Source organism: Dromaius novaehollandiae, chromosome 12 (genome assembly GCF_036370855.1).
Source record: "Dromaius novaehollandiae isolate bDroNov1 chromosome 12, bDroNov1.hap1, whole genome shotgun sequence".
NCBI lineage: Eukaryota > Metazoa > Chordata > Aves > Casuariiformes > Dromaiidae > Dromaius > Dromaius novaehollandiae.
The window spans coordinates 10,998,087-11,020,799 of NC_088109.1; the positions used below are offsets into that span (position 1 = coordinate 10,998,087).

General features: G+C 38.3%; 1 long non-coding RNA gene across 4 annotated transcripts in view; it reads left to right on the forward strand.

The window, feature by feature from the left end:
* The first annotated feature begins 58 nt into the window (after nucleotides 1-58).
* Nucleotides 59-22,713, forward strand: part of LOC112981010 (uncharacterized) — a 28,415-nt gene continuing 5,760 nt past the window's right edge. Inside the window, exons 1-5 of one of the 4 annotated variants that reach the window (XR_010391253.1) lie at nucleotides 59-9,875; nucleotides 10,189-12,187; nucleotides 12,831-13,009; nucleotides 14,048-14,169; nucleotides 17,694-20,589. This is a non-coding gene — a long non-coding RNA (uncharacterized LOC112981010). The other 3 variants (XR_010391252.1, XR_010391250.1, XR_010391251.1) reach the window with 3 other exon arrangements.

Consider the following 22,713-nt stretch of genomic DNA (forward strand, 5'->3'; position numbering starts at 1 on the left):
TGAAATTAGTTTAATACCCTTTTAGGCTAACAACACCATACATAGTGGTTTGGGTTTTTTTTTTTTTCTTTGATATGGCTATTAGTATCTGGTTAGACCACTGTAAGTCACCTAGGGATCCTATTTGGAGTGAGCTTGGCTGTGCAGAACATTTGCTATTTATCCTCTTCCACGTTCTCCCATTAACATATTTCTGTTGCAATTTGCCATGTAAAATTTTTGTATTATTGCCTTCAGTCACAAGTTTAGCATGGGGAGTGGAGAGGGAGAAGGATTTGTGACTAAGCAGGCATCCTGCTTGCATTCAGGTGACTCACTTGCTCCAGGCAGGGCTGGAAGCGCTGGGGTCAGCGGGCAGGACGAGGCAGCACACACAGCGGGCGTTGCACCCCTGCCTGGGCCACATGTTCCTTCTCAAACGTTATCCCAGCGTGTGCTGGGATCATGGGTTGTGTTTTGAATTGTAATGGCTCTCGGTTGTCCGCAATTAGAAGTGTGCCTTTGGTAACACAAGCGTGGGCACCTTGCGGCCCAAGCGCACTGGTTCACGACGTTACCTTTGGAGCTCTCTCCAACACAAAGCAGGAACTGGCTAGGCAACCTACAAATGTGATCATACAGACAGCTAATGTGGAATGCTTTGCTACATACTTAAATAAGCCCTGCAGATAAATCAGATGCTATTGAATGCACTGGTTTACACAATTAAAAAGCTGAGGAGATTTTGGGTTATCTCTCTCTCCAGACGGTAGCATTGTATGGCAATGAGCAGAAGACCCAACTAGAAATCTTACAAGATTGCTGTTAAAATAGGAAAAGAGCAAAACTGCTGTTAAAGTTCTATTCAAATTCTACTCCCCACTGTTTTCCATTATGTTTGAAAACCTAGCGATAGTAGCCTAAAAAAAAAAGCAATTGGCAATATTTTGTCAGCTGGGTGTCTCTTACACCTAACTGCATTATGCAGAGTGACAATGGATCTTCCCAAAGAACCTAATCAAGGTGGAAGAGAAAAACTGTGTTAATTCACAAACCCCATCACTTGAAAAGAGTCAAACAATTCTGAATATTCTTCAGTTGAGTCTAATTAGAGAGATATTACTAGAAGTTGTTTTTCTGCAACAAAGAGCTTTGATGATGGTTTTTCTTTTTTGACACTTTGTGTATTGTGAGCCATCATTGCACCCATTGCTGGGTGCGGATTAACAACTGTTACTGTTTTTACAGAAAATGATGAATGGTGCCATTACTAACTCAGCTTCATGTGAGCAAAATGAAGTTTGTACTTTTTAACTTTTGTAGTTATAGCAATTACAACAATTACTTTCAAATTATGGCTTGAACAGACTCTGCACTAAAGCTAAACAGTAACTGAGAACAACCATCCTTCAGCTTTCTTAGAGAAGGCTGTAGGCAAAATCCAAACTGCAAGTTCACTCCATGCCTTGCTGAGTCAAGGGAAAGTTATAATGCAGCCGTCTTATTTAGCTCTCTCAGCTAGCCATTTTCATAACATTCATCTCTACCATATCATTTCACACTTTAGTATATAACTACATCTGACTCAAATACGAAATGAATATTTCTAAAGCTTGAGTCAAATCTCAAGTGCTTATCTGGATTTTTGAAGCCTGACTCAGATAACTAGATTAATAGGCACCATTTTACTTTGGCTTTAAATATATCTAATAGCTGTACCAGCCACTAGAATTCATCTCACTTGGTGTTCACCATCAAAAGGTTTGAACTCTGCTCTCAGCTGGTCACCGAAGTTCCCTCTGTAGTCGGTGGAGATCAAGAGGTGTCACTCCATCCTAAGGCAGATGACTGGTATTAATGAGATCAGCTGCCCTTCAGAAGTGCCTGTTTCTTTCCTTGACTATAGAGGGAGCCAAGGCAACTTGCTTGGAGCAGAAGCCCAACTTTTAGTCAGGACTACACTGAAAGTTGACTAGCTGAGCTCAAGGAAAATTGCCCTTGTCAGGTAGTCTGCTGCCCGTCATTTGGGCCATGTAACTCTCTGTCACACAGAAGCATATCTTGCTGGGTAAAAATCTTCCTCTATTGAAATAGAGATGCCTCTGAATACAAATCATCTGCTTCTTTCATTGGCAAGCTGCTTTTGTTACAGTGAGATGTGCAAAGATCATAGCTGATACTTTCTGAAATGTGGTACTTAAAAATGTGGTTAATAAGAGATCTAGTAATCTTTTAGATTATTAAACCTATGGCTAATAACAACATTAATGCCATTTTTCTTATTTGCTTTCCTGGAGCTAACCATGAAACTCTACAATCTTTCTTTGTTTTGTGATGAGACCAGGAAAAGTATCTTAGTGATTTAATCTAATATGAAATGTTCTCTAAAATACTTTGCATAAAAATGTTCTTACAAAGAAATCTATTTTCTAGCAAAAAACAATTCCCATATCATGTTTCTTGGAACTAATTTTCCCCATTCATACAAACCAACCCTTATATCTTCCTGTTGACAGCACTCTGTTTTCTTTTCTTTTCTTTTTTCCTAGTACATTTGTAGCATGTGGATCAAAGGTTTATGGATTCTTGTCTTTTCTTGAACCCACAAGCAAAGTAGCGACACAGCCAAGTTTTAAAAGTTTGCAAATCATTAAGAAACAAAGCAGACAAAACATACAATGTTCCCAAGAGACCTGAGACATGAAAGCATCTGTGGTGTGATCTATGTACAGAAAATCTGCTGGGACTAGACTTAATTGTTCAGTAGGACTTAGAATGCACTATGATTCAGATCTTATGTTGTAAGTTTAAGGAATCAGTCTATATATTTTGCCTCAGATCCCCCCAATATTATGTCTGTGATAGAGCTGAACCTGTCCATTCCTCCAGACTGAACTTCAAATTTGAGGACACTCTGATCTCCATCCAAATTGTAAGTGTAATATATGTAATATATGTTCTCCTTGAAGGCAAGCTCTGCAGAATTTTCCCAGTTTTTGGTTTCTTTTCAAACCTGATATGAAAAACTATCCTTAGTTTTTGCCACTGACTTCAAGATTTCATCCCCCAACCTTAAAGTCTCGAAATGACTGGGGAAGATCCCAAGGCAGATTGGAAATTTTTAGGATTCAGAAGGGGGAGAATGAGGATTGCTCATACTGCCTAATTTTAAGCATATTAATAAGCTGTTAGCTTAGGAGGCTATACACCCTCTGCAGAGCTGTGAAGGAGAGACTATAAGTGCTCTGTATAGTCTAGAGAGAGCTCATAGTGCTTGAACTACGCTTGTTTCAAACGGCTCTCCAGAAAAGCCACGCTCTCTTTTTGTTGCCTATTTTGGGAGGCCGGGAACACCAGCTGTGTGGACACTCCTCCCTGCTACTGGGAAAATCAGTGACTCTCTGCAGGCCTGATCCCAAATGGAGACTAGTGTCATTAATGATGGGCTGAGCTGTATCTTGAAAAGATCCTGCCTGCCAGGTTAGCCAGCTAACTGCATGTGGCTGGCTTCCCAGTGCTGTTATTTGCTCGTCTACTGATCTTCACATCATCCACAAATTTAATCAGTGGTGGTTTTGCATCTACCTGAAGATTGCAGGTAAAAGTGCTGCAATAGCTGATTACTCCAAAACCCAGAATTGCTCCCCTTTCAGTGATGATTTGTGACTGGCACCTGCTTATTATGAACCAGTTAGACAGTTCTTAAAACATACTTGAGAGCCCAAAAGCTGCTTGCCCCTCTGGTCTCTCTCTGAATGCCCAGCTGTGCATTTTGCTGTATCTGGACCACCATCGCTGTTCTTGCTGATCTCCTCATCCAAGAGTGGAGAGGAGTGTTTTGATTTGGTTTTAGCACTGAGTTCCTTTGATATTTATCTCTAGTGATAAAATTGACTTGTCACCACTATTGGTAATGGGTAGATAGGGATTCCTGATCACTAGTTTCTCCACAGATCTATGCTGCAAGCTGTTTTCTCACTGTGGTCCCCTGAGGATACCTTATCTCCAGCACTGTGTCATTTCCTGCTCGCTTCACCTGACATTTAGCCTGACAGCATAGAGGCAGCCCGATTAATATCAGACAGCAAATTGGCACGTGCAACACAAGAGAGAGATTCCCCTCATTCTCCGCTCTTCCCATAAACTCCTTTATTCGGTGCTAATGCTTTAATCAGGCAATAGTGAGGTATTAAGTCAAATGCCCTACAAAATTCCTGTGTCTATGCTGTTACCTCTACCAATTTGCTTGGCAAGACTTATTTTCCCATAAAGCCATCTTGACTGGCACCTATTCTACTGCCATCCTCTAAATTTCTGCTAATTGAATCTCTTATCAGCTTTTCCATTACTTTGCTTGGGACTGATGCCAGACTAACTGACCTGTAATTACTATGATCATTCTGCTTCCTCTCTCTGGCTTTTGGCAATGTTGCATATTTCTACTGTTTCTACTATTTCTATTCTAACAACCTTTGGATTTATAGTACACCAGCTCTCTGATTTAAAAGTATTCATTTCTAATAAAAGGATATTAATAGTGATTTGGTAATGTGATGCAGGGGAGTCCATTATCATTCTATGTAGATAAATCATCTTTTTTCTCTTCAAATACTAAACAAGAGAGAGAGAAAGAGTGTGTGTGTATATAACATATATATTACTGTCTTATCTACAATATTATTAACAATGTTGATTTAGCCATCCAATAATGTGCTCATACCATTTTAAGGAATTGTAGGGGATTGGGTATAGTCCTGATCCACCTTCTTACTTTCTTAGCAATCTAGCAACAAATATTTCCCTGCTAGCCTTCTTTATGAAGTTTCTACATTTTTTTATTGCTAATTTATACTGACTGCTGTCTAATTTGATACACGTATCAATATGCAGCCATATGATAATATGCTACGCAGTGATATTGTGTTGTTTTGGTGTTTTTTGCCAAAAAAAGAGACTTGATCAGAATCACTGTTTGGATTTAATCAAATGATCAGAAAAGATGTCCTGACTTGCATTTAATCCATTCTGAATTGAAAGGTGGTTACTTTACAACCCAGAGTATTTATTCTAATATGTTCTAGTAAAGATCATAAGATATCCTCAACTCCAGGTCATCTTTGGTTCCTTTTCCATCGTCCTTTTCTCCTCTATTTAAACGTTTAGTTGTTTGGAAATGTTAGGGATTCTCCCAAACCCATTCACTTTTCTTTCAAAGGGTCAGTATATTTGTAATTGTGTCACTCCAGGCAGCATGTCAGTACACACCAGCAGAGCAGACTGAAGTTTTCCAATGACAGCTGAAGCCTCCTTGCTCATTTTACCTTTTTTTTGTATCTCTTCTGTTTACTGTTGCTTCACAATAGAATGAAATTTTATAAATACCTGGTAATTTAGTTAAAATAAGGAGCTAGACTTTTAACAAGAGAGCATTTTTTTAAGGTTTGGCACTCAGATATCAAACAGATGTTTATTGTGCTTTTTAAGTGTCTAGGAGATCTTGTCAAAAGTGTCTGGCTTGTAGAGTTATTTTTATGTTATAGAGAAGTGTATATTATTCTTTATTTTCATGTATTAACTCATGTATATTATTTCATAAATGAGTTTTGGTTTTGCGTTGTGGAATAATACATTTAGTAATTGCCTACAGCTCTGCATATAAATATGCTCTACAAAGGTGTTTGGATTAAAGATGTCTGGCTGCAGCTTTATTAAACAAACTGTTAATTAATCTTGAATATTATCTAGCGTGCCAAGGCCTTTCCCTCTGCAGTCATTGAGGGCCCATCTATGGAATCTCTTCTCCAGTCGCTTGGGCTTTCTTGCTTCTTATATGCCAAACCCATTTCAGTCTTTTCCCTATACCGAATGCTAGGCGTAATAATGTAGGTGCAGTCAGGGACTAAGGTCTTGATATCAAGCTTTGCATTGCCGAAACAAATTATCAATCTGGACAGGACTATTGCCATCAAAATGTGGAATGCAGATCTCACCTTTAAAGTTGCATCAAAGAAGAATAAAACAAGATTGACTTGTTAATGGCAATTTTTCTTGAGACTTCAGTCATTTCCAGTATTATTCTTAAAAGAGAACTTTCATTGTTAAGAAAGCGAAACTCTAGGAATAGCAGTCCACTAAATGTTCCCACTAGATTCTGCACAGTCCACCAATCCTTGTGACCTTGGCCCAGGTCTTACGCCTGAATAAGGACTGCCATAACCAAGAGGGCTTGGTTCTGAAAACCTTTCAAAAGACAGTTTAAATCTAGGCTAGTGTTTCTGTGTGCCAATGTCAATCTTAGTCAGATTCTGCCCAGGTTTATGCTAATGTAAATCTCATGCAAGACTGCTGACTTCAATAATGTTCTAACCAAGTAAATAAAATTCTGAATATTGATTTATTTTTCTTTATGCTACTGTTTCAGTTCTCTTTCACCTTAACTGTTTTGTCTTAGTCTATGTCATCTCCTTTTGTGTTAGTGAGTTTCCTCTGCAACTTCTTTTTCAGTTTTTGTTTTTCTCTGGCCTTCTCCTCATTCTTCTAATAAATATATGTAGTCTTAACCAAAATAAGGTGGAAAGGTGTTTTTCCTGGGCTTCTTTCTGTGTCTTCTGATTCCAGAAAATGCCAGTTATGGAGCAGTTAATGGAGCAAAAGGACAATTATAAATGAGCCTAAATTTAGAGTTTGAGTCAAAGCCTACTGAAGACCATGAGAGTCTTTCCACCAACTTCAAAAGGCTCTGGAGTATGCTCAGTCTTACCTTGCTATTTAACACAACTTTGGGTTAGAGCAGTGTTAACAGCCTAGGGAAACTGCCTTGAAAGTTAAGATTGCCTTTATTTTGAAAAGGAAAGTCTGATGAATTTTGTCAGACCCAGGAGCTTAATTAAAACACAGGAAAATTTCAAAGCGACAGCTACTTTAAGCCTTTTTTTTAATTTTTTTTTTTGTCTTGGGTGGATCAAGTAATGTAAAAGAAAAAGGAGTGACTTCCATTTCTTGAAGGTTGTTATTTCATGCAGATGCCCATCCAACCGCCATTCACAGAGAGCAAAAAAACACTCCTTTGTTGCCCTTGATCTTCTTACACAGGAGCTAAGTTATGGAGATTTGATCCATGTTACCCTGTTATTGCACCACAAACATGTCTGCCATCTTTTAAAGAAAATCTACCTACTTTCGTTACCATCATATTAACCCTGTGATGACCTTGCATATCAGAGCTACATTCAGGAGTACCTTTCACTGGAACAGAATGCTAAATCAGCCTGTAATTACAGGATTTTAAACTAATTTATTGAAAAATCAGCCCCACTGTGGAGATTACAGGCCTAATCACATTCGCCTTTCAGCAGGACCCAGCCGCTCACTTGCTGCCCCACACACAAGGCAGAGGTGGAGATCCCACTGCTGTCATTGGCTGTCTTGGGCCAAGCCAGCCAGAATATTCTGCTTGCAGGAAATATCTATTTCTTTTTCTTAATTTAGGCTTTGCTGTGCTCCAGAGCGGTAGCCTCTTTTCAGCATTTCTCAGGAAATGGACACTGTGAAAAAAACCTGGCTTGAAAGCAATGACACGTGGTACTGCCAAAACACAGTATGCTCCTGAGGGTCCAGAAGGTGCTGGGTGAAGTGACATGAACCATCCCGGCTGTGCTCTTGCCGACCATAGACAGCATTTCACTCCAAAGTGGTACATCTGTGCGCATTATGTATGTGTGCACAGTATGCTTTTAAAAAGCTGAGGTACAGTGGGCCTCCTGGGAAACCTGGGACAGTTTTAGCCTCCAGCTACTTCCTACGTCAGCAGTCAGCATGGGATAAAGTCCCATGTGTCTTTGAACTTTGTTGTAAGATTTGTATATAAATCTTGTGCATATAAATGTATGTAAATATTGTAAGATTTGTGTACACAAGTAGAAATAGTACTGGCATATATATATATATGTATTTTTTTTTACTAGCACTGATCTGAATTTTCAAACATTTTCTTTATTTAGATTCCCTCTTTCTCATGTACAGATGTACTACTTTATTGAATCAGGAAACCAAAAGCAAAAATTGAGAATATATTGTTTTCTCATTTCGGTTTACAGCATATGATAAAATGTAGGTTTCTTCTCCAGATAAACTGCAAGAAAAAATTAGCACTTTGCCAGAATCCCTAGAGCGCCTGTTAAATACTTAACAAAAGACTTGTTTTGACAAAGGAATATCACCCCTAATTATCAAATCCATTCCAAACTAAACTGGGAAAAGATGTGCGGGTAATATTTTCAGTCAGCAGTCAGGCTTTTGAAAACTTAATTGTGGACAGTCAGAGCTAATGCTGCATTTTTGTCTTATCAGTCACAGTTTCATGGATTTCATTAGTTTCATGGGTTGTTTTCTTTCAATAGTTTAAGCATAATTTTTGACATGTGGGGAAGATGGACATGATGGGACAGTTTTTGGAAAGAAAAATGCTGAGTTGATTTCCTCATCATATGTGCTGGTATGTGGAGGCCCAGACCGCACAGTCAGCTCAGAAGGAGCTTCAGAAGCTGGCCTACGGCAATATACCTTTCCACACCAGGAAGTCCAGGTTGGAAAAGGTTTCTTGATTTTTTTTTTTTTTTTTTTTGGTGTAGTATCTGTTGAGAATGAACTAAGTTCCTCTTCCATTTCTCACTGTCCCACATAAAGAAAACTTCTTACAGACTCCTTTGTCTTAATTCTTTTTCACTTTGTTTTGTAATCTCTTTGAGGACAGCTCTTGCCCACCCTCTTTTCTTTTTCCAGTACTGTGTTTCTTGGAGGTATTGTTGTCTTACTTCCTCCATGGTCTTTATCCGTTCAGCTAGAATTAATGACATTTGGGTGAGAGAGCAAAGAAAAAGCTAGATCCTTCCAGTTTAAGGATCAACTTTGTTGGCTTTGCAGAAGGACCATCCCTGGAAATTGTTGAAATAAAGGGAAGCTGCACACTCATCTCTGCCCTCATATTTTAAAGGCTTCATTTTCAAACAGGCCTCTGTTTTTAGAGAACAGAAAAACCACAGGCTATGCTTGTGAAGAAAATCGTTTCAAAAGCCATGCCAGATCCTCAGCTCTTTACTCTGGCCCAGCACCGAGAAGCAATGCTTAAACTGCCTACACAGGACATCTGCTGATCCTGCGGTATAGGAGAGTCATCGTGTTGCTTAGCTGCTTCTTGGACATCTGCTCTTTTTAGCTTTCAGAGAGTGATGGGACACGGCCAGAATCTGCAATATTTTGAAAGAGATCTGTCAGCAGAATAGTCCCTGGAGGACTGCATCCCTGCTGGTGTAATTTCAGGCTGGTTCCCTCTTTGCTAGCTCCAAATCAGCCAGAAAAGACCCTGCACCTCTGCAGACCAGAAATCAGAGCAGCACTTTAAAGAAGCTTTTCCCATCTCTGCCCCAAAAGGAGGTTCCTGGGCAGGGGGAGCTGTTCTGAACACTGATGATAACCTTTTCCAGGAAATCTCTTACCCACTAATAAAGACAAGAAGTGTGTAGATTTGCACAGTCAGCATGAATCAAGAGTTAAAGATTAAGTGAAGCTGTTGAGAGCATGAGGCAGTCAGTGTCTCTGCTATTCCCAGGCCAGAGTCTCTATGTGACCAGCTGCCAGTGCCTGCTGGGGTGGTGGTGTTTGCTCCGTGTCAGCAATGCCAAGGCTCCGACTGCCACCATGAATCTACCAGCCCTTCAGCCGCTCGAACTGCTCTGCTATTCTTGGATTGAGAACATCAAAGACTTGACTACACTCAGTTATGTTTTATTTATGACAGAACAGACGTGCTTGGGCATGGTCTTACTGTTCCTACCTGAACAAAGCAGCAGAGTAAATCATTGACACATCTGGCCCATTGGAAACAGGAAAGCTCAAAGGTAAATCTGCTTAAAACATGGGTGAATTGTGAATTTGTAGCCTTCTCCTATGCTCTGCTTCCTTCTTATTTGGTAAAGGTGTCCCAACCTCCATTAATAAAATAAAAGCCCTTGCTCTTTTGGAATGAACTCAAGGCGGAAGATATACGAATTTCCTTCCTCTCCCCTGCTACATTGATAGCTGAATGCATCATTAGACAGCTTATTCTGTCAGCTTTCTAACATATTATTCTGCCTTATGAGGCAAGTGCCTGAAATATAGTGTCTTTATCTGGACTGATACTCTGAAAAGTCTGATGTGTTTGACTCCTAGATAAATAAGCACTGACTGAGTATACACTGTAACTTCTATATGGACAAGAAGGATTGGGACTTATGGAATGTTATTATCTTCTTGACAGAAAACTGAGTTGGTATGGAGTAAATTATTTGACTCTTTTTTCAATATTATATGTTCCTATTTTCTTCTATATGTAGAAAGCAAAAACATAAAGCTGCACTTGTATTCTAGAACTTCAGCAAAGTAGACCTAGGAAAATCTTTAAGAACATTGCGTCCAATGTATAAGCTATCCACAAACGGTTTAAAAATCTTTAGCCCTGTCCTGCACAGATACAAATTCCATGGTTAAACATTCTTTGGGTCATTATTCAGAAGAGAAAGTTATCCTAGTTAGGTATCAAGATATCTGTCACTGGTTTGGATTAGTGTATGTAAGACATTAAAGTTGCAAGGAATTTCAGTGTTTGAGTAAATATGAATTCCCCTTCAAGCACCTTATGCACTGAGGACTAAACTAAGCCCTGGAAAAAGCAGGTGGAAATCTCATTGCCTTCAAAAAACATTTGCATTGTTTATATCATCACTGAATGTGGTGCAGTCACTTAACTCAGTTGATCTAATCTCCTGAAATACTCTTTAGATTTAACTCTGTTCTGCAAATCTCCATGAGACAGATGTTTTAATAGAGACATAGACTTCATAATTTTAACCACTTTTTAAGGGTACTAGCACCAGTGATATGCATAATTCATGAATTTCACATTGCAAACTTGTCAAGACAAATGAACTATTGCAAGCATGTAGTTACTTACTGAGTACATACAAATCCAGAAATATTGTCCACACTTCATTGCTCAATGCAAAAATACTTTTTTCCTATTGAAATAGAGAGGCAGCATTTTATAAAGTCTATGTCCCATCAAGAAGCAAGAGAGTGAATAAGTGGATTTCATTATTTTGGTCATAATGGAGAATGGTGACACGTTCTGCTTTCCGCAAGTCTTATTTACTAAAATCCATCAACAGTGATTAGAATTTTAATTAGAAAAGCATCTTATAATTTTCTCCATCACTTTCATTCTTCAGGACCAAAGGTCCTTTTCCAAGTTACTCACAGTGTAGATTTTTTAAGCGGTTCATTTACAAATCTCAACCACCGAAAAGAAGCAGTCACCTCTGAGATACATGAACAGCCTTGGGAAAAATAGCAGTGAAGGAATTTTTTCTTTATGACGCCTTTAAGTTTATTAAAAATCTCTTTGTGTCTGCGATGCCCATGAAGGGAGCCAAGGTGATAGCTGTTATTCTTTGTCTACTGCACATTTGTCCATTCCCATTTATCTTCTGCATAGCATTAGCTGATACGTGAGGTAAAGTGCCCTTCCAGTACTCTCTGTGTGCTCAACACATCAGGAAAAACCACCCATGCTTCAGAAAGATGCTCCTGGCTGCCACAGCAGCTCAAGGCAGACAAGGGAACAAAAAGGTTTGAATCAGGCAAATTAAGAATGATCTCTAAGATAAACATGTATTATTCAGAAACCTTCTTTAAATTCCAGGAAGTCTGAAGTCCATACCTCTTGCTTTGTGTTGCCCAAAGCCTGCTCTTTGTCTGCTGTCAGATTTTCAATGTACTACTGGGGGTGACTGACTTTTCCATTTGTTTCCAAGCTCTAGTGCGTAACTATTTTCTCACTCTTCAGCAGTGCCTGCAGATGTTTGCCATGGTTAAGCTTTGGGACTTCTGGCACGAATTCCACCAGATTTGAAAGGGAGGAAGATGGTGACATTTTCTCTCAGCTTACTCAAGCCACTCTTCTCCTATTTATGCCATGCTGCACTGTCCCTGCCTAGAGTAACAAGAAAATTTTACTCTTTGCACTTCATTTTCCGTAGTCTAGATGATGCCTTAGTAGACATCATTTCTGCTGTTGTTTTTTTCCTTTCATTTACTGTCTTCCTGTTTAACCAAGGAGGTGGAAGAAGGGAAAAATAGCTGCCTTCAGTCCTGCTGCTAAGACTGAAGATGGGTAAGCATTGAATTATACATTTCAGTGGCATGAGAAGGATGTGGGGAGCATATAGATATAACACCTTGAATATCAAAATATGGCCATTGGGTATAAGTTAAACCTTTGCTGCAATTACTGCTCGAGTGGAGCTCACTTTCTGTGAGGCTCAATCAGTGGAGCAGAGAAACATTTATTTATTCTTTGTTGTTTTTTCCATTCATAATGGATAAAGATGCAAACTAGAGCTCTGTGAAAGATAGGAGATCCATTTCATGCAAGGTCTTGAAATATGGCTTTGTTCCAAATTAGAAAAAAAAATCCTCCAAATGTTCAGTAAAGGAAAATGCAAGATAAAAATAATTTACCCTGGTTTGGCAGAATCATCTTATTTTGTCAAAATTGAAATGTTTTATTTTGATTTTGGTTGCTTTATATTTTTGATATGATGTATCTAACGATGCAAAATAAAATACCTCATTCAAAAGCAATTTTTTAAAATCAACTTTTAAGTCCAACAAAACTGGAAAGGACCATCTGTTGGGGATATCACGCTGAAAGCAGAATGACTAAAAGTGTAACAGATGCCTACTGAGATTGCTGAGAAGTGAGTTTCAGTCGTTTATTCATGTGTAATTGCTTATTTAGTTTTGTTTGCAACCAGTTTATTCATCTGTATAGAATGAGTCACTCATCACAGTACTTCCAAGAAGCCAGGAGTCTGCCTGACATGTACCTCAACCCTCCTCACTTGAATCATCTGAATACCCCAGAAGCCCCTCAGAAATCCCATTTACGTGTGTTTCATATCGCAGCGTATTCTGAGTGGCTGCTACCAACCAGGTACAGTCACCTACTTCCTGGGGTCACAAACATTTTAGGCAGAGGATGCACTATCCTGGTAGACAATGCTAACAAGCCTCCTTCCTGATTTAAGTACGGATAGACAGCAGTTTGGGTTTCTACAGCCATGGAAGATATATCAGTGAAGTAGTCATCACCATTTGATCTGGAACAGACAGGGGCCAAGTCAGCAGGTGTGCCAAAATCATAAATGTGGGCTTTATGTATTCTGGAGCAGTGATTAGCCATAATGAAACATTTTTATTAGCTGCATTATCCTTTTTTTTATTAGCTCCAGTATCTAATCATATTGACTAGAAGGCAACCTGGGCGTGTTTGCTTGGAATACATGTTTTGAAATGACCAAGGCCAGTGTTAGGAAAAGGGCTGTCCTGCCTTTCTGCTTTCATCAGCTGCCAAGATGTTGATCCTGTGGGGCTTGTTTGTTTTTGTTTGTTTTAGTAATCAAGCGGGGGGCTTTTTAGTCATTCTTTAATCATCAGGGCATAACTTGTTCACATGTTGCCATGACACACAGCTCCATCATGATTCCTTTCTTCTGATTATAAAAGGCATGACCGCAACGTAACCTAGGAGGGCATGTTCACCCATTGATTCATGCAGTTCTCACAGCTTGATTACCCCCATTTAATCTCTGATATATAGCAGTGCATGTGCTCAAACCACCATGTTTCTCAGGATAATTTGTTGGTGGAGAGTAGACCTCTAAAATGCAAAGCTTTAAGTTACAGCAGTAGTTGATTCCTGCCACCTATTTATTTCCTTATTGAGCACTGATGCAGTAAAACTTTCATCACAATGGAGTATCATTAACTAGTGCATATTTATTTGTTTAAGGAGTCTAATAATCAATCATCAAATTTTTCCACTTGTTTTGTGGCACTGTATTTCAACACTTGGTAGGGTATGAAACATTATCATTCCTTACAGAAGTTTGTTAACTGAATGTTTGAACAGCTTTCAATGTAAATAAAGATTTTCTACATATTTTTTTAAAAAGATTTATTTTTATTCCAGCTATTTGCTTTCCTATGAAAAATTTGTGTGAAAACATAATCCAGAAGTGAAAATGGCATGAAAATGGAATTATCTATCAGACGGAAGGGGGTGATCACTCCAAGTCAGGTGTGCAAGTTCAGGTGGGGTACAGCAAAAGCTTCACTGATGTACATGTTTGAGGGATTTCTTCTCTTCCCTCCCCACTCCCCATCCTGTAGATTACTTATCCTTTGAGAAAGAAAAGGAAGGCTGGTATAAATTAGGAATGGTAATGTAAAAGCTTCTACCCACTGCATAAAAGTCTTTCAAATTAATACAAGCATTAAATTGCCAAAGCTTTTCCCATATACTGCAGATATTAAACATGACATGCCTGCTAGGGTTGGTATAAAATTTTGTCAACATTTTTGGCATACAAGGTCTCAGCCTGGGGTCAATATTTTCTTGACCAAATTTTGTTGTTTCAGTTGCCTTTTTACACTCATACATTGTAACTCAGACATTTCCAAAAAAAAAGAAATTTGGCAGGCCATTAGTCCATAATGTGGTCTAATGCCTTTGGGTATTTTTTTAAATGTAAATCATTGAGATATTTAAGGTTTGAGGTTTAAGAACTGTGCACACACTTTAACAACTTCTTTTAAAAATATTTAGTATGCATATTTACTACATATGTATTTTATAGAGACTAGAGATTAAACTGCAGATTACTTGCTAAAATATGCAAACTGCTGTCCGTGAATAAACAGCCTCATGAACTCCTATTGAAAGTTTCTTATTTTACAAATGTTTAAAACTACAATAAAAGCAAAGGGAAGTAAGACGGGGGGAAAAAGCAAAGTTGAAGTAACATTAATGGTTTAACTTGGCCACACAAAATAAAGCAGTTCATTTTTTCTCCTGGGATCTAATCCAAGTCCCACTGAGGTCAGCAGAAGGCTTTCCACCTATTCCCATGTGTATTGGATCAGGTCTCTCTCACTGTAGAGTGCTGATGTGCTGCAGCAGCATCCCACATTACACAGTAGCACACTCGTAGTTATCTGCCGTATGTACTACATAGCATTGGGGTAAGTTACTGGTGGCAAAGCAACTCTCCTTGGAGTGTCTTTACTTCCTCTATAAATTTGAATCAGACTCCCACTCTTGTTTTGCCATATTAGTCCTTACCCGTTACTAGCTATAGTCCTCACTTAGTAAAAGACGCCGGTGTCCCTGTTGAAGGGAAATCAGAGAACCCTGCAAAGATGCAGATGTACCTGACACCGTGTCCACACGCCTGAGCATTCTCCTGGATATTGCCTTATTTCAAAGTGATTTTTAACATTAGCCCAGGAACACATTTGATAATTGTTGTTAGTTACAAATGACAGATTGTGTGTAATCCATGAAAACTGGCACCGTAACATACAATGCTCATTAGAAAGCAATTACTGAAGCTCATGGACAATCTATTCCTTATGGTGACTTGTGGGAGCTTATAAACTCTCACTAAGACTCTGGCAACATCCACCAAACATCTTAGACACATTGTCTTTCTGAACCTGAACTTTTAAAATGGTGGTTAAACATGTTGTCTGCTTTAGTTTCCTGTCTATCTTCATCATAAGCCAGCACCTGTTTCCAATAAATTATACACAGAGCTGTATCAGCAACACCTTGGCAACAGCTGCCACCCTGAAAAGCAGAATGCCCTTGAGGACAATACACCTGTGAACACATACAGTGTTTATTTAGCTGAAAGGCAAAACTTTAAGTTACATAAAGCAATTATCTAAAGCCTAATGTATGCCCATTATTAACACAAAATAACCTTGTTCTTAAAAACCAATAAAAATCTATTTAAAGGATTTTTCCAAATCCCAGTGAAACATGTACTAGCACTGTGGATCTGCTATTAGCCTAAGACTTAAGTCTAATGATGGGAATACATGAGGGGGAGGCAGTGTGTGCGGAGTTACAAAGCAATATGGCACAAATTTGGAGTTCATTATACACAGAGATGAGAGAAAGAGCCAAGTGCTTTTCAGAGAGATTGCTGAACAACAGACTTTTTTTCTTTTTGGTTGTGTGTTATAAAGTAGCATTTTGTTGTCGAAGCATAGAACTATTATGTTTAAGATGGTGTTTGATCTTTCCATCCCTATGAGACAGGAAAAAAAAAAGGTCCAGAGAAAAAGGTTTTGTTACTAATAGAGCAAACCTTTCACATCCAGTTCACTACCAGCACTGCCCTTTCATGTAACAGCGAGCTTATTTTAGCAGCAGTAAGTGCAGTTGGTTGTTTGCAGCAGATCACAGGATAATGCAAATGAAAAAACTTATGATTAAAATAGAACAGAAATCTGAGCTAAGTTCTCAAGTTTTGGTAAAGCAAAAAGTAACACAAGGAACCCTGTAGTACAAGTAAACTAGAAGTTATACTTTCAGTTCATTATGCATACTTCTAAGATTATTTGGCACATGTACTTTACGAATCACTTAGAAGAGAAGGCATTTTGTACTTAATGTTTCCAAAATTAATACTAAATATAAAAAGTTCATATATGTGTGTGAATGTACATATATATTGCTATATTAAACACTCATAACATGCTAATATTTTTAGCTCATACTTTACAGTACTTTACTTCCCTGCCTGATGCCTCCTGATGCCATTTAAGTGATCAGCTCACATGGTCTTAGGTGAAAATGTGTTTTAACACTTCTGTTTGGCCAGACCTGAAAGCTGTAAGGACTTGCTAATGAGTATTACAGCTTTCTTAGGTGTCACTTTTTTCAACCCTTACAATGCTGAATGCAAATACACATAGAGTGATGATGCCAGCATGCAGATATTCTTCCAGCAGTAATTTTGTACAATTAGATGCAACGGCTTATGTTGTGTTTTATGGAGTGCAAAATAAAATTCCAAGAGAATAACATTAGCATAACCTCACAATACATGCCTTGTATTTCAAACATGATTCCAAATGTCATTAATAAATGTAACATATTTCATTTCATTTTATTATCAGATAGTTAGAAGTTTTAAAAAACTGTTTTTCCAGCTGACTTTCTTAAAACCGTGCTCTATTTTCATCTCAGAATGTGCATGGTATGTCTCAGAGATCCAAGCTAAAACATATGGATCAAGTCAATGATTCAGTTTCTAAACCTCCAAATGACTGATTCTCAAATAAAATTCCAAATTCTGATTACTCATGTAAATCTATATTTTTGGCAGGTTTCCTTAAGACCTTAATACAAATAAGATCAATAGGAGTGTATTTTCTTCTTCTAATGAACATAACAATATGATAGAAGGATGGTCTCCATACACAGATACAAACCTGTTTCTTAGATTTCAGTTTTCTTGACTGTGTTTGAGTATAATTGAATGTAAATGCTAGGAGCACCCAGCTAAGATTCCAACCAAAAAGAAATTCAGCCACAGCTACAGAATAAAAACTATTTATTTTCCCCTGGAGTGTTTAGCTTTTATTAAACATTAACAAATCTAAAAATATGCTTTGCTAATCTATGGTGTGTATGGGAAATAAGTCACAAGCACAAGTTACTGAAGATAATGTTCGCTTTGTTTTAGATAAACAGGTTCCAGAGTACTAAAATCTCTAAAAAGCATTTAAAACTTATCCCTTATTTTCTTTTCTATATTTTTCAGATCTCCCACTGGTGATTAAAGACAGCCAAGTTGAGATATAGTGCGGTGGCTGAAAGCAGACCTGCATTTGTGGCTGTCGGTTACTCTCTTCGATAAGCTTATCCATTGGTTTCTTTCCTGTTAACTTTCACATGTACAATTAACCCAGGATGTTATATGTTCTCAAATAGAAAATGAAATTACAAATGAACGATATTGCTGGGCTGGAAGGTCTGCTGCTGTGCTGCCCCAGAATGGCCTCAGAGGTTAGGACTACAGCGGCAGAAGGAGCTCAACACCGGGACCTGCAGGGAGGCCCACCTTTCTGGATTTAAGCTAAATTCCTACTCACTTCATATCTGTATTTGAATGGGTTTTGCTGAGATTGCGACCTGAGAATGGAGCTAAGCCTCATACTTAGGAGAAATCTGTTATAAAAGAGCGCAGACAACCACCATGCTTCCTATGACATTGCATTTGATAGGGCTGAGGGAGGAGAGGAGAGGGGAGCGTAGGGGCCATGCGGTCTGTTAGGTCTTATCCTGGGGATCCCAAATGTGGTTTGATTTGGCGAAGAGATTGTTAAGACTTTACCAGGGCTGTCCTGGGGAAAGAGCAACAGAGCAAACAATTAATAATACATGGAGTTGCAGTCTGCCTGCCACCTGTTCATCTATATGTCCAAGACAGAAGTGAGCCAAAGGAAGGAGGAGGGTAGAGCTGTGGAAACATGTCACCTTTTCAACAATGTCCTTGCTTCAGTGCAGTCTGCTGTACTGATTAGATATCATCACTGGGTTTCTCATGGCATGATCTATTGGCCAGGTAAACTTAGGGCTTAGTTTTGGCCTCTAGTCAGATGGCATCCAAAAATAAATATCAGAGGACACCCACCTCTTTTCAAAAAGCCAACCAGAATAAAACATAGATGCAAAATACAGTTTGGCAAAAAAACCCACTATTTCAATCCAAACTGCAGTGGACAAAAAAACATCAAGAAGTCCATGTATGTATCAAATTGTTGTCTTCGAGAGCATGTTAACTCAGCCAGGATAAGGTGGAAAGAATGCCACTGGTAGGAGAATTTCTCTTATTTCAAAGACTCTTTATTATTTCCATGATTTTTTTTCACCCATAGAGATACACAAAACAATAAAAAGAAGGAACATGAAAGCTGCAAGTATAGTATGAAAGTCACAGTATGCAAGATTTATCTTGTAGTCACAGTATTTATGTTACCCCTTTTAAACTGATGTTTCCTTGTTTAAAAATGTACACCTGCACATTACCACTTGGGGTAAATAAGTTTATTAGCCAAGGAATGTCTGAATACTTTCTGGAAATCCCATATAAATGCAGTTATGTCTTTTCTTAAGATCCCCCTTTGGTACCAAACGCTATCCCACTGCCATACTCCAGGGAAAGAAAAGCAGTAAATGTACAAACAGTCAGGAAAGATGCAGGTGAAGAGGTTCCAGGGCTTAAAAACTTTTTGCATGATGATTTGCATGATGATTCACTGCATCTTTCCATGTAAAATTTAAGTATTCTCTTTCATATTACACCTATGTCAGACCAAATGCTCCATGTAGAGACTAGGACTTTATTAGTGTCTCATTGGTATTTGCTTTTACTTTGGATTAAAACATAAAGGCAGTGACAGAAGAAATTCTGATACTTGGCATAAGATTAATAATTGAGGGCCATTCAACTTTGCTAATCATCCATTTAAAGAGAATTTCCTCATGGAAAGAGATTGCTCCACTTAGGATAAACCAGTTTTTTTTCATCTCTGAACTCAACAGACCAGAAGGATGGAAAGAAAGTGAGGGGAGGCAAAGGAGCAAAGGGAGACGAAGCAAGGTGGGACATTTTGACCATTTCACCAAGAGTTGTAAGTGAAAATCTCTCACCACCTTTAAAAAAAAAAGAAAGAAAAAGGAAGGGAAACAGAGCAGTATGACAGGAGGCAAAAAAATGAAGCTGGAGCCAAAGTCTCAGAGTAAGGGCTGATGCCAGGCTCTGAAGGAGAAGCTTTTTGCCAGGAAGCAGAAGAGCAGAAGCATCTCAGTCTCCTTAAAAGACTAGATAAACTCAAAGGATTGTCAAAGGAAGAAAATAAATCACAACAATAAAATGCATTCAGGTGACTTCTTATTTTTCCTTGCTGAATTACATTTCTTGTATTACCTAAATTATAGAATAATCATGTCATGACCAGAGTGAACAGGCCTGGAGCTATGGAAAAGTTGCTGCCAAAGTTATGGGCAATCCATAAGAGGAGCACTGGCCTTAAAGCCTTTGAGCAGTAGGACTGTGAGACCCCATTTCTAGAACGGCGAACCTAGGCCTGGCTTTGTGGATTAGAGGAAGAGGCAGTGCTGAAGCCGACTTGGGTCAAGGTAAGCTTGCAAGAACAGGGATCCATCACAGTGGATATGAAGACTGTAGCCTGTTCAGGCCCCATCTGGGGCAGGTCTGTTGGAGCTGTGACTCTGATTTAAAATGAGGACAAAATTAATGAATATAGTATATGGGTGTAATTTTGCTCACTTTGACTGGAACTTCATTCCAACCCAATGAAATGGTAGGACTTCCTGCAGAGTAAGGCACTGTTAAACTGGTACTCTTATACATATACAGCCCACTTTGTTTACACATTTTAAGTTACAGTGCTTGTAATCACCCTTTTGGCAGGCCAACAAATAGATACACAAAAAAGTGAATCTGTCTGTACCTAGATAGTTGCCAGGGATTCCAATGAAATATAAATATATGGCCTGAACACTGTAATATGCAAACACTGTTATAGGCAGTACATATTTAAGCATGAACGATAAATATATGATTTATTGAAGACAAAATAAGAGATTGGAGTACTACTTAATCTGTATAAAGATCAGTTTTTGCTAAACGATTGCTGTATCTATGGTGCTTAGCATTCTTTATTTTTGCTGCTATAGGCACGCCATAGTGGCAACCTATAATGTCATAATTTATTCCTAAAGAACTACAGTGTATAAGTAATTATAAATAGCATATAAATTCAATGCCTGAATGACTGCCATCTTTTTTTTTTTCCTGTTGACAGCAGTCACTATTCAGACATATGAATGATAGAAGTGAATACACACCAACCCACTGTAATTTATTTCAGCCATTTTCAACAAGATGTCCTCTTCTAAAAAATTTTCTTTGAAAAAATCCATGTCAGTCGTTCATCTCTCCCCTCCTCTGAGGAATGTGTATTTACATTAATCTTGAGCCAAGAATAGATCATCATTCTCATATGCAAAAGAAACATTAAATTACTTCTAGAGTTTGCCCATTCCTCTTTCCATCACAGTTTTGTGCAGTGTTACTACACATTAAACTAGTTACTCAGCTGAGTTTAAGGGGAATGCTGGCAATTTTTACATAGAAAGGAGCGCTAAGCAACTGGGTGAACATTGCAGTTTATTTTTGCAATAATCTGCTATTTTTATTATGTATACATTAAAAAAAAGGGTACAAGGACAGTCTTGGGCAAGCTATATCAAGGTACTGGTCTTCAGAGTCTTTCTGGAAATATTACTCACAAACATATCAGACCTTTTCTTTGTCTCATTCAATGTCCATGCTCAAAGAGAACAGGATTTCACACTATTTGAGTTGTATATGTTTGCCATTTCATGAAAGACTCTCAAAGCATCAAAAGGCTTCTGTATAGAAGGTAGAAGAAAGCAGACACAAGCACACAAGATCAAAGGTACAGAACACAATCTGATTAAACTAATTTTTAAAAATTCATCTAAAGAATCTATCTTTCATTCAGGTAACATGAAAACCAAAATATCTTTGAGCAAAAAAATTCCAGAAATTCCAATTTTTTTTTAGTTTAAGAAATTCAATGGTTTTAAAGTTTCTTTGCTTTTTTGTCCTTATATGTGTCAATTAGACTAGGTCGAAGTATGAAATACATGTGGGTTCAAAACCTAAAACAGAACCATCAATAATGTCTGTAGAACAACTGACATTTCTTTGAATGTCATGCCACTTTAGAACAAAGATGTTTGTAAAGGTTTCAGTAAGCCAGCCACATTTTGGGTTGTTTATCAAAAAATAAACAGGGACCAAACCTTTGAAAAGTATAGCCTTTTCTCACAACCATCCCAGTTACTGAATTGGAGACTCCTTTTCTGATCAGCATGTATGCTATTTAGTTAGTACACGGCTGATCTCACTCAGTGCCATCCTGCCAGTCTCAAAGGATGTGAAGGTTTCCTGGCTTCCAGAACTCAAGAAACATTATGGGAAAATTTAGGAACACGTACACATTCTGACTTACGGAAGTGGTTAAACATGAGTCTTATCTATATCCTATCTTAGGTAGAATCATAGTGTCTGCTCACTACATGCTCAACTTCAGAAATGTAGTTATCTCCATCCTTACCTACACCTGAAAACAGTGAGCCTTCACAAGCTTTCTTCCTGAGGTCTGCCAACAGCAGCATGCTTTTTAGTCACAGTTTCCATAGCTTGCAAGTGAGAGAATCTCCAATAATATCTAGCTTCTAGGCAAGATTTGGAACTAATCTGGACAGTAAATGCTGTCCTCCTAATTTATCATTTCTCTCTCTTTCTACAAGAAATTGCCTGCAAACTGTATGTCTTCTCCATTAGCATAAATTTTCTGAATAGCTGGGATTTTCTCATCTTAATATGCTGCTCCTTTGTCCTGTCTTCCTCACTTCCACAACCTCTCTAGATCTTTGTCTTCAAGCAGTCCTTCAGAAGCTGCTGAATTTTCTCATCCAAAATGGATCAGTTGTCTTTATAGTGTATGTATAGTCCTAAATCTAACTCTTTCTGTGCAGTGAAGGCACCTTGTATATACACTCCGGTTTACTTTGAGGAGTAAGGTGCCTGTCAGAAGGACTGCATACACAGTAACTAACTCCATGTATTTTTCAACTTTCTATAAATGCACAAGTTTCATTTTGAATACTGTTAGGTGAAAGACAAGGCTATGAAAAGCCTTCCAAGGAGCAAGTAAACTTTA